This window comes from Lutjanus erythropterus, chromosome 14, assembly GCF_056507025.1.
Source record: "Lutjanus erythropterus isolate fLutEry1 chromosome 14, fLutEry1.hap2, whole genome shotgun sequence".
Taxonomy (NCBI): Eukaryota; Metazoa; Chordata; class Actinopteri; order Lutjaniformes; family Lutjanidae; genus Lutjanus; species Lutjanus erythropterus.
The window spans coordinates 27,807,940-27,819,601 of NC_139330.1; positions in this window are offsets into that span (position 1 = coordinate 27,807,940).

Sequence of the window (11,662 nt, forward strand, 5' to 3'; positions counted from 1 at the left end):
GAAATGAAGCTCATATCACTTTAGAGGCTTTGTCATTCATGTTTTTTGTACTTTGTTCCTTTGTTAATCACAGCGCAGTTTATATTAAAATTGAAAAAAAAAAGCGGTGACGTGGTGGGAAAATCATAGACAGCTGGAATTAGAATTGAAAACAGAGAAACTTAGGTGACACTTTGGAGCAAATAATACAAAAACTGTTTAATCATCTCTGGGTGAAGTAGTGAGCTACTTTAAGGTGGCCTCAGAGGAAATTTGTATAAAGGAATAATTCAACATTTTACTTTGTGAGAGTTTGAGAAGATATCATAGCATGGCGGTAAGAAGCTTAGCGTAGCATTAAGACTGTGTGGCTGTCTTGCTACCACTGTGAGTTCCCCCAGCGCAAACACAGATTCAGCCCTCAGACTGTGTGCCATACTTTTATTATGACACTACTGCCCAGAACACAACAATAAAATCAGCAGTACACATGTGTGCATGCTGCCCAGCTCTTCTAGCACAAGTCTCCCAGTCTGTTCAATTTAAACCAAAAACTCAAACAGAGCTCCTCTCCTTTGTCTGGGCAGCAGTAATCTGAGAGCCAGCACACTACTGCATGAAAAAAGGGTGAGAGATGCAATCATGAAAAAACAGCAGCGGCTGTGTCAATCAACTCACCTGACACTAATCTCATGAACCATCACCCCCACACCTGCTAACCACAGCCACCTCCACAGAGGTGGGAAACAACTAGCCTGGCTCTTTCCAAATAAATCTGAAAACAAACATCAACAATTCCGAAGCTCATTATTTAACACATTATGTTTAATCTGTACACAAACAGATGTAAAATGACAATTAGGTGTTATATTAAAATATACCCTCTGAATTTTTGGACTTAGTGACCACTGTGGATGACAATGCACATCTGAGCTCATCTGCCTAACAAAGGGAAGAGGAAACTCAAACGTCTTACCACTGGCAAACTCAGGCTGTTTGAGGGGCAGGGTAAAATAAAATAAAAAGGGGACCTTAGAGAGCACATCATCATAACTTCTCCACTGGAAAAACAATTTATATGGCATCACATTTTCTTTTGGGCCAACATAGAGGGCAAGTTTACCATGTTATATATCTGCCATAGGGGCATATTTGATGCATTTTCCTTCAAACACGGGTCACCAGGGGAAGCGATCAACCTCTTAAATTGCTCAGCTGTCAGTTTGGATTTCTTTGCGGAAACAACTTTGTTGCCACCACAATCCTGCCCCGTCCTGAGCTGTGTACCAACATGAGTTTTGGACACACTTGTATCACACTGTTGTGGGAATATTAATTCTTAGTTTGATGTTTGTAAAGCAAGTTAGAGTTACAAGTGTAAGTTGGAATTTAGGGCTGTGCTGCGTTGCTGGGACAGTTAATCCCAGCCACAACAAAACTCTGTTGTTAAAATCTTAGGGATTAACTGTGAGTCTGAAAAAAGCATAATAATTGTATTGTTTGCCTTGTGCAAACTCTCACAGCGAGAGTGAGGGACGATTTTCTGTTTCATGTAGACAGTGTTGTTGGATTGCTGTTTTAACTCTCTCTGTTCCTCTCCCTGACTTTTGCCATTCATACCTGTTACTGACTGCTCATATTGTGACTGTCAAGATCAATCACCGTCCCCTGAATCCGATCAAATAATATTGTGGCAGATTTTGTGATATCACCTAATATATCATCGTCCAAAGAATCAATATAATGATGAAACTTGTACTTTACACACTTCCCAACACCCACTGTTTTTTTTAATTTAAATAGATGCAGAGGTTCAAGATTAAATCTTCAAATCTATCCCACAGAAATCCTTTCAAACATTCCTGAACCTGCACCAGATGTGCACCAAAAACAAATCACTTGTTGCTTGACCCACAGCTGAACTTTCCAACAAATCTAATTAAAATCTGTTCACACTTTGGAGATATCCTGCAAACCAACAAACAGAAACAATTGGGACTGAGACTGGGACCGAAAACATAACCTCCAGTGGAGGAAGTAATAACTGCTCAGTGTGAAATTGAGAAAATGGCTTTATGGGATTTTTTTTTTTTGTATCTCTCTGGCCAAAAGCAGAGGATATCTGAAAGTGTGTTGATTTGCTGACTGAGCCGACAGAGGTTACTGTTTATCCTTTATCCTCCTGTGTCCTAACACACTGATTAACAAACATAGAAAAACTCATTTCTGACTAAAAGTGAAACTGGTGCATTTTCTTTCCAATGTAAGAAAGTAATGAAATAACTTTTTCACCGTAATGAAAATCTCCACCAGTCGCTGGCTGAGATGGATGAGAGTAAACAAGCGAATGATGCTCAGATGAATTGATTCAGGTGCAATCTTTCAGCTGAGAGTGAATTTATTCCCACTAATTACATTGGTGTGATATCAGTGGGAAATACATGATAACTCTGCTTTGGGCAGGGTTACTTTGGTGTTATTGCTGAATATTAAATGTGTCCATATGGGATCAAAAACAGGACAAAGTGAAGGTAATTAATATGTTGGATTGTATGTGCTGATGTGATTGCACAATATCTGTCTTTGTCACCATGCAAAAACAATGAACCTCCTCTACAAAGAACCCGATAAAATGTGAGAATTTGTCTGATGCAGCAGAAAATCTTTGCTGAGTGCAAGCTTTCTGCATCGTATCTCTGAGTCTTCTTTTAAAAGTAACCTGTTCGCTGATAAAAAAAAAAAAAAAAAAAACAGCCTCTGTGGAAGCCCACCAGGCCTCAGCCTCTGATCTGCAGCACTTTTATGTTCATATCAAGCTGTCTTGATGTTACGGAAGCCCTGCAGAGTTCTGAGTTGTGCTTGGTAAAAACCCTGGAGATTGGAGTTTTAAAAAAAGAGGAAAATAAGGCAGAAAATCAACCCACAGCACAGCTGGGAAATTGTGTGGGATAGTGGTTGTTGAAGTAACACAGTCAGTGCCTCATAATGACTGACAAACCTTATTTCAGAAACTGTTTTTGGCCATTTTGGTGGCAAAGGAACACCAGAACAACCTGGGGGACAAAGGCTATTCCATTATCGCTAAACACAGCAACATTATCATTAATTTGGAGCTTTGTATCTGTTCATATGACAAATGTTTAATATTCACAGTTCAATACTGGCTCTATTTCAGTCTCCACCAACTCCTGATTAAAAACATGTCAACAATCTGTATTTAGCTGCCAAATATTGTTCTCCAGGTGCATTATGTCCCAGAGAGGCCTACGGGTAAGGGATAACCCTTAACCCAGCAATGTGTTTACAGAAACAACTCAACACTTTTATCATACTGGTATCAGTATCAGAACAGCCCTAGCTGACAGGAAGACATGGCATGTTTATTTACCAAGAAAAAAAAGGATAAAACCTCTGTGGTGCTGTGGATTTGGGTGATAATTCCTTCTTGGTTCATCACTCTATGATTATGGGTGACCCTCTCAGTGTTGTCAACAATTTTGGTACAGCAGCACTTCTGGATCTATAGTAAGAAGGTCAAAGATAAGAGCCAAAATATACTGACAGTTTGAAAGATAAACACCCAACTGTAAAACAGTGATTATATATGCTAATACAGAGGAGCACTAGGGAAGGACATAAGTGCTGAGTGCGGGCAGATGTGTGGACCATTAGACCCATTAGATGGAAGCGGAGGAGGAGGAAGATGAGGGAGGTTGACTGCGGCAGGGAGGGCGAATTTTTCCTTTTAACAGCGAGGAGATTACAGTTTCCTCAGAGGGAGACGCTCCATTTATCCTACATGATGATGAGGGTCCACATCAGAGCGTCACATGCAGGAAAACTCTCCGGCTATTTATCCTGCAGGCGCTCCGAGGCGTCAATAAAGACTTGGAGGAGAAAGAGAAGGGTCTTTTTCTTGATTTGCTGATATCTGTCACTGTCCTGCAGAGTTCAAGGATCTGGAAAACAGTAATCCATCACTGCCTGAGCTCTCTGGACACTTGGCTCTGACCTTGAGCCATAAACAGCATTACTGATGTATTACAGCGACTGAGACTGAATAATTACACAGAAGAGGAGAGGACCTTTAGCACGTGGCCTGGCTCGCTCATAGATGGCTATAAATATGGATAGAGAGGTGTGATTTGAACACTCCAACACATTATATGCAGAGAGAAGAGCACTGTGTGGGTGGTGATTGTGATTGAGCTGGAACACCAACTCAGGTGGCGTCCACGCAGAGCTGTCACTCTGAACTCCCCATCTGTGCTCAATGAATATGTACATGGCTGCAAATGTGATATGTAAAACACACTAGAGTGATGACAAGTGTGACTGTTACAATACAGTGTGCAAGATGTTGTGATGTTAAAATTATGCTTGGGCAGAGGTGCTTCAGCTTAGTCTAAATACAATTACTATTACTTTCTCACTGTACTTAAGTAGATTTTTCAGGTATCTGGGTATTTCTTGTTCTGGCAATTTTTATTTTGATTCCCTACACTTCACTAAAATATCTGTACTTTATATTCCTTACATTTTCCAAACTGGCTCATAAACTTAGCTTTAATGCAAGATGAAAACAATATAACAATAAAAATAACATAAAAGGTATAACAAGACAAAACGATCCAGCAAGGCAAAAATGATGTAACATCAGATGAAAATGATAAATAAAAAAAAGAAGTAACAAGAGAAAAAATAAGACATAAAATCTGTAACTACTTAAATGACATAACAGTACAAAAAATGTAACAAGACAAAATAATTTAGATTATATAACAAGATCAAAACAACATAACAAGATGTAAGACAAAAACAAGATCAAAGAAGTAACAGCAAGTAACAAAATGATGTAAGAAGGCATACCAATATAAAAACACAATAACAAGACAACAATGATGTAGAAGACCTCACAAGAGGAAAACAACAAAAAAGACAAAAACAAGATAAAAGACGTAACAGCAAGTAACAAAACACCAATGTCATAAAACATGTAACATGACAAAAATGACATATGGCAACTGGCACAAAGTACGTAACAAGACGAAAACAATGTAAGACAAAAACAAAATATAAGATGCAACAGATAGAAATGTCCTTGACTTTTTACTTTTATACTTTGAGTACATTTCAAAGCCTGTACTTTTTCAATTTTACTTGAGTAAAGAAGTTGAAGTACTACCTCTACTTTTACCATTTTTTTTAAGTATAAGTTAAGTATCTGCACTTCTACTTCAATACAGAATTTTTGGTGTTTCTGCTGTCCTGATATCAAAGTGGAACTTGTTTATTTCCACGATTGTGGAACCAGGACAAAAAACAGTCGTGATTTTATTGAGCAGTAAGTTGTTAAAGGAGTAGCAAGCCGCTTGGCAGTAGCAGAGCCTAGTGGGATGGGCTGGGATGTGTAGTTTGACCATGACCTGGATGTAGGATGGAACTGACCATTTGCAACATGGCATGCAAGTGCTGGTCTTGAATTGGATTTGAGCAGCCGCTGGTAGCCGGTGCAGGGAGCGGAGGAGGGGTGTAGTTTTGGTAGGTTGAAGAACAGCCTGTTCTTGGAGTCTGCATGACAATGAGGTGCAGTAGTCTATGCTGCGCCGCCTCCTGGGTGATGTTGTGGAGGATGTTTCTACAGGAGCAAGTTGTTGGTGTTGGCAGCGAAGCTTGTCATCCAGTGTCACACCCAAGTTGCTCGCAGTCTAAGCTGGGACACCACGGATTTCTCAATGGTAATGGAGAGGCTGAGTGTGCAGACATCCAGAGAGATGTCAGCCAGACGCAGAGCTTTGTGCTGTCATCTTTGTTTCACACCGGGGAAAAGACACAATTAGTTGTGTGTCATCTGCATAGCTCTGGTAAGAAAAGTCATATGAGTTTTGTGAGTGAGTTTTGACATGGTTTTTGTTGTAGTTCTGGACTGACAGGGGAGTTCATTGTAACTGCTGTTTATCCAAACTGACTACAGCTCTGATGCATAGAAAGAATAAAATACACCCTTTTATGAGTGATCTTATATGCCTTCGAGTGAGACTACTCTCCCAAGAAAAATGACAGCCTTACTCGTTTCAGCAGATTCCCCAAAACATTATACATTAAGATTCAAATGACAAAGACTCTATCGGAAGTAAGACTCTTGTCAGTTCAGGAGTTGAGGAGTGATATAGGTGATGTTATAGATGAACTACATGGAGGGAGAAAGTCAGGGTTGGATGGATGGGTCAACAAAATATCATAACCATCATGATGGAGCTCCCGTAACTTTAACAAACTGGTCAGTGTGACACAACTACAATGTTCCCCTTGCCTGGCATCGCTGGACAAACTGACAAATGTGATACCTGCTAGAGCAAATCAAAACATGAAGCTCAGCAGATTTGTCAGGTCTAGTTTCCCCAAACCTAACCAAGTTGTTTTTGTGCCTAAATCTAACCAAACCTGAACCACAGCATCCATCCACATCATATTTAACTCTTTCGTGTGTACATCCACCTGCAGGAACAGTAACGATTACAACAATATTTCCAAACTGGCTAAATCTGCCTGGTGGGAAAATCAAACTGCAGCTATCAGACCTGTTTGTTGGCTCAGCTGCGGCGAGGTGTCTGAAAAAACAAATGTACAAAACTCATGTGGGCTTAAATAAATCCATTTGCAAATACATGATCCACATTCCCCAGGTAACTGCAAACATTTTGTTTTTAAACCTAGCTCTACCTTTAATACATTACTTGAAAATATTTATTTCATATTTGCTTCTAATTGGGTGCATACATTTTGTGCTCAGCAGGTCAGCAGTAATGCACAGCCTTAACATCTCCTTTAAAAATGATTGTGCATCTTTAAATACACCTTCAGGTATGAACAATGTAGGAGAAAATACATCTATATTAATGCCAGTCTGATGCTGTTGTGGAAATCATCCAACAAAAATAAGGTGCATTATGCAATATATCTTGTTAGTTTAAGAGTCTTGATCTTTTCATCCAAGCTTTTAAATAGATGTTATATAACCAGGGTCAGTAAGTTATTTTCTTCTTAGTTTTGCCAGAACACCCCCTTGAGTTTTTTTTATCATAATTTATGACATGTAAAGTTGAAATCAAAGTTAACTGACTTTTACAAGTAAACTTTTAAAACAGCACTGTGAGAACTGATCTCTTCCCAGACCGTCTCTGGTACTGGTAGAAAATGAGAAACCTAACAAAAAACTGTACATTTCATCAGCAACCCTATTAACCACATCAGATATTTAATGCTCCTTGGGTACTGTCATTAATTCACAGGCGAGTTTAGGCCAAGCATGCAATAAACCAATCAGAAAGTCAGCTGTCATTACCTTTAAGAAGCAAGTGCGCCAGGAGTGCAAGTGGTGATAACATGACGGAGGATTCACCAGGAGGAAACAAAGAGAAAAGATTTTTAAAGCAAGGAGACAGGAGCGCGCAATATATGGAGATAGCAGAACGTCTCCAAAGCAGCTTCATGTGTAAATAGTTTATTTTACATGAACACCTGCAAAAACTAATACAACATATGAGCTGTAAATGTCCTGCAGATATGTAACTGGCTATCATCATCATCATTATGCAGCATTATGCAGAAGGAGTCAGTGGGCCCATGAAGTGGGACCTCAACCTGGCTGAACACCCACCTGGACCAGATTGAGGTGCAGCTTCAACCCATGTGCAAAATTATGCACAGGTTGTCCACCCAACATCAGGCTCTGACGGAAGAACACAGTGTTTTCTCCCCATGTCAGATGGGTTCCATGGTCAGTTATCACAATATAATATTTTAATTGTTCAGTCCTACAGCTGTGCCAGCTGTCACATTGTCTGATCTGTAAAAAATATGTTCAAATGACACTTTACTAAGCCAAAATCCTGTGTGGAGAATAGACTTTGCATAAATGAAGGTGTTTTGTGATTGATCTTGAGCGGGCAGACCGATTGCACCACAGACTTTGCACTTTGACCAGGTTTTAGTCCATTTAAGGCGCAAGTCTTGTTCACTCCAATGCGCTGAGCACAAGATAGCAAATGCACCTGGCTGCAGGTTCATTTCGCCTTCATTTTTATCTTGCTCATGGCTGCACAGACCAGGTGCAAGTGCATTTGCTATCTTTGCAGATGTGGAAAACATGGCAACAGCGCCACAGCTTTGTGCCAGGTGTGAGATAGAACTCTAAGAGTGACATGCATTGTAGTATGTATGAGTAATATGTATGCTGGTTTGGTGCCAGACCTAAATGGATAAGAGCAACCCATCTGGGTACTTTGCTCAGGTGTCATGACCCCACCCCCTTTTAGGTGAAAACAACCACTCTAATTCAGTTGTTCAATATACATTCTGAGGTCTTGTCTTTGTCAGTTTCAACACATAAAATAGAAAAATCATATTTCTGTTTAGCTATTAGAAACTCAAATCCTCTGACCAGTCACAATTGTCACACTTGTTATTTACTCAGAAACATTATCAACTAACCTGCGATAAAGTATACTGGCATAGGGGCGTGGTTGTGGGACGTGATTGCTTGGATTGTGGGAAAGAGACAGGCCAAACAGAAAAAAAAAAAACACTGCAATGACAGTAAAAATGTCCACAAGTCAAGGACTGAATTTCCTACCAAAAGGGGAACCTGTTTTGAACTTTTGTACAGTTAGACCAAAAGAGTTCTTTCTTTATTTCTTCTCATGAGAGCAAAGTCGTGTTAATGTGACCAGTGTCAGTGAAGTGTTAAATACAGACAGCAGTGAGGTCCTGTGAAGACTGATAGAGGTGTGTGTATATGTATATATATATATATATATATATATATATATATATATATATATATGGAATTCAGATAAGTAGGTGATGGAAGTCAGGTGAAGTGAATGGCTCCTTGATCGAAGGACTTAATTATGGCTCATTTGTAAGGCTACCTCTGCTAGATTAATGTTCATAGTAAAACCCACCTCTTGACTTTTTTAAGTGATACTTATATTTAAACATTACAGCTGTAAAACTGAATTATTTTACCTCCAATATTGAGTTTCCTTTGTTTCCAGAGCAGCTTTTTAGAAATACTGAATAAAACTTTCCTTAACATCTTAAACTTGGTCCATCTTACAATGGAAAATATACGAACAGTAATGAGTCTTCTGTCACATCCAAAGTGACAGACTAATATTGCTAATTTAGTCATTTAGAAACATGTTCCAATCTACTGCAGACTGAGAAGAGAAATAATATGAAACTGAAAGAAACTAATATTTTTATGTGGCCGTTGATGAGACTCTAAATGCACATTTTGGATGGAAAGAGTTTTTTTGAACACAAAGAGATGAATTCCACTTCATCTTCAGAGAGTCTGTGATTAAAAGCTGTCCTCTAGAATTGTTATTATGGCAGCTGCAGATTAGCCCGACATCCTCTGGCTGTGTTCATTCTTCATCACCGTCCTCACTATTATCTCAATTTAGACAACTAAGCGGCATGTGTTGTGACTGAAACTGTGTTAATCTTATAAATATTCCCTGCAGACCAGTGGCAGTTTGGGGCCGTTTAATCCACTGTAGATAGCTGTTCTTTTAGAGGGGCCAGTTACATTAACCCTGAATAAAAGGGCTCATTTTAAAATCATCATGGTGTAAGAAAAGTGAGGAAGCCAAGCGAGACAGGACACACAGAGTCCCAACAAACAACCTCTAAATGCATGAGCTGTGCTTCCATTGTGCCAACTTTTGGTGAAAAAAGAAACAGATGCTGGTCTGTAGATGCCAACAGGCAGCTGTGCATCATCTACAGCAGGGGTGGGCAATTATTTTTCATAGGAGAAATTGATCAGGCTGCCATGGGCCAGACACAAATGATATAAGATCCTAACAATGGCCAAATGTCTAATAATGGAATGATCATAAGTGTTCTATACAGGACAGTTGGTCACCCTTTCTTAATGATGAATTGTGGGCTAATATTTTGTTGACAATGTCCAAAATCTGATTTTTTTTTTTTTTTTTTACAGTGTACCATGAATGCTGCATACAGGTTGCAACGTTAGTCACAGCAAAAGCAGAACAACAACATAAACAACACTGATGTACAGCATTGAGTGAAATAAGTCAAAATTTAATATTAAAGACATAGTTCATTATCATTACCAATGACTGCAACACTGACCCCTTTCAAAATAAAGGTCTAATAACAGTTCAATGGTAAGCAAAATGTTATTGGCTGATTTTGCTACATTTTTAATTTTTGGTATTTCCATGACAGCCTTGTGGGCCACATGAAACCTTTCAGTGGGCTGCATCTGTCCCTTGGGCTGCATGTTAACCAAATCTTAATTATAGGCATCGAAAGTGAAAGCTTCTGCAACTTTTACACTCACCACCTGCAGGCAATGAGCAGGTGCACCTTTTCTTATGACTGATGTGGTTGTTTTGACATATTCTCAAATACAAGATATATTGGTAAAAGTTTTAAGTATATAATCTACTGAATAGTGGAAAGAATGGAGGAGTCATATTTTTGCTATATGTAGTTAATGTGAAGTTTTTAACCTGCATTTAGATGAGCAATATTTCCCTCTTTTTGGAAAAGGATGAACTGTACAAAGTTTCAGGCTCCTTTCAATTTCCAACTCATTACAATACTTTGAGTTACAGTAATTTCAGGTCAACACTTGTTAGTCTTATCTAGCTGTATTTTGAGAAAGTTTGTCGCCAGATGGCCATTTTTTTTTCCTGCCTGAAAATGCACTGAGCACCGTCCCTACTGGCATGCGTCGCTCAGCGCTCCCTCACATGTTTCGTTGCTCTGATTGGTTGTTGGTCTATCCAACTGCCTCCAGGTGCATAAATAAATAAAAAATTAAAGGACCAGTGTGTATGATTTAGTGGCTCCTGGCAGTGAGCTTGCAGATTGCAAACAACTCATCTCATGCTCCCCTTCCAAGTGTGTAAGAGAAGCTTTGACGGCTGCAAAATATGAACAAACACACAAGGTTATATCTAGAGCCACTGTTTGGTTTGACTGTTCTGGGCTACTGCAGAAACCCGGCAGACGCCATGGAAGAAGAGCCACGCCCTCTGGTGATAAACAGCTCATTCAAATACCAATTTAAAATTTTTGCAACTGCCATTAGGATCACTATTGGGGGAGAAAAAGGATCCTGATTTTTTCATGTTTTATCGAAACTGACATCATCTGTCTCATGTACTGTCAGGATATAGTGACAGTTTCAGCAAAGTTTTACTAAAATTTACTCACCGAACCTTTACTATGTTTTTAATCTGTGCGCAGAAAATGGTTTCTCCCACTGCTGCTGCTGTGCAATCACACCAAAAGTGAGATGAGAGGAAAAAGGCGGAGGGAGGAGAGAGCTTTGACAGCCATGCTGTGCTCTCTGGGGTGGTGTAGGTGCGTGTAACTTTCCCTGTGTCACTCTTTTGCTTTGAATAAAGTTGCATCAAAAACAAACCCTCCAGCGATGACAGCTAAAACTGTGAAAAGGAGCAACTGTTCCTGTGATTCCGGTGTCATGTGGCGAGTCGCGCTGCCACTGTCTTTCCCAACTGACATCTGCTGCAACCAAACCAAAAAAAAAAAAAGTTGTCATGAAGCACATTTGACTCAGTGGGAGTTACGGTTGAGTGGTCCAACCTACGGCCCGCGTGCTGCTGACCCCTGA